General features: G+C 27.9%; 1 protein-coding gene across 4 annotated transcripts in view; it reads left to right on the top strand.

Moving 5' to 3' along the window:
• Positions 1-1,714, top strand: part of LOC117182361 (activating transcription factor 7-interacting protein 1) — a 92,207-nt gene that overhangs the window by 17,003 nt on the left and 73,490 nt on the right. The window lies entirely within an intron of this gene.

Here is a 1,714-nt window from a genome sequence, read left to right as displayed (position 1 = left end):
AAAATAATAAAGTAGATACTCATTTCACAACATCTCAAAAATTTACAAAAATTGTATAATTGGAATAGAATAATCTTAAAATAAAAAATCATGTTACTTAATAGAGAAAAAATAAATATAAATCTTTATGTAACCTATTACTGTTTAAAAAATTAATCATATAAGAATTAATTTGTCTGTTCAGGATATAACAAGCATTAAACTATAATTTTTTTCAACGTTGACACTTTTATTTCTGAAATTTTGATTGTTTAGATACATTTATACTAATTTTATAAAAACTTAAAAAACAAATAATATATAATTTTGAAAATTTAATTTAGATACTCATTTCACAATATCACAAACATTAAAAAATAGTATATAATTTTAATAGAGGTATTTTAACGAAAAAATAAACTTTCATTATAAAAATAATAGCTAATATTCAATTACATAATCTTAAAGTAAAGTAAACAATCCATTTTACTTAATTAAAAAACAGTTGAAATATAACCTTTATTTATTATTTATTTATTGCGATAAAAAGTAATCAGATAATAATTAAACAGATTATGACATAAAAAGTATCTAACTACTATTTTCTTTAATACATAAAAATAATTTTTAATTTATATTTTTGCAAAAATTTGAAATGTTAATAATCTTTCAAACTAATTCCATACCACATCTAAAAAATGCAGAAATTTTCCTTTATTATTACTTTTACTATTTTTTCATTCATCTGCAGTACGCTATTATTGGCCGAAATAAAATAAAGTGGAGCATCTGGGCCTGGATGAGAAATGTAAAAAAATGACTGAAATACATTTTACACCGTATTTTTAGAAAGTTAATCATAATGACTTGCGTACCGAAATTAAGTAAATGTATAAAAATTAGTGAAATACATTTTAGGTACGAAGCAGATTTGATAATTCGGTAAAAATTATTATTAATTTTACCTAATTATTTTTGATGCTCGGTAAAATTAAGAATCAACTTCTTTTTACTTCTGTACATTTTAAATTTTTAATAAAGAGTATTAGTAAAAAAAAATGGCCACTATGTGGGGTAAATTCGGACGTTCCTAAATTGGTAGTTTAAATTACTGAATCTTAAGAATTTAACTCAATTTAGGAATGTCCGAATTTACCCAATATGTCCGACATTACCCCATTTGATGGTATTTATTAAAAAAAAATTTTTTAATTAATTACAATTCTCAATCGACCTTGTAAATATTACTACTGTTCTTGTTTGGACGGCAGACATTCTCCCCGAAATGGTGCGGTGGCCCCTGAAAACGGCTTACCGCACTGTTCACGGGGTCAACGTCAACCTTTCGTTTGGCTCGGCGCCGTCGCCGCGCCGTTTATGTCCCCTTTTAGAATCTTCCCCTCATACGTGAAACTAGAATATCTTAATTTTACATGTATGCAAACTAATTCTTCAGTGAATGCTTACTGCAAAATAGATATTCTCGTTACATCTGACATGTAATTGTCAAAACAGTTTTTTTTAAAAAACCACGAATTTCTTTATAATATTAAATCTTTGTTTTACCAATTTTTTTTTTCCTATTTGATAGTAGAAACTGCGCAGGCAGAGCCGCGCAGGTAACCCCACCCATTCCTGGTGACGTGTTCACTCAACAAAGTGATCCCCGCTTCCGCCAGGAGCGGATCCAGAGGGGGGGGGGCACGACTTGAATGTTTTTAGCTTCTCAAGTGTA

This window comes from Belonocnema kinseyi, chromosome 10 (genome assembly GCF_010883055.1).
Source record: "Belonocnema kinseyi isolate 2016_QV_RU_SX_M_011 chromosome 10, B_treatae_v1, whole genome shotgun sequence".
NCBI classification, from domain to species: Eukaryota; Metazoa; Arthropoda; class Insecta; order Hymenoptera; family Cynipidae; genus Belonocnema; species Belonocnema kinseyi.
Note: the sequence above shows the minus strand (reverse complement) of the source record. Positions and strands in the feature narration are given on the sequence as shown.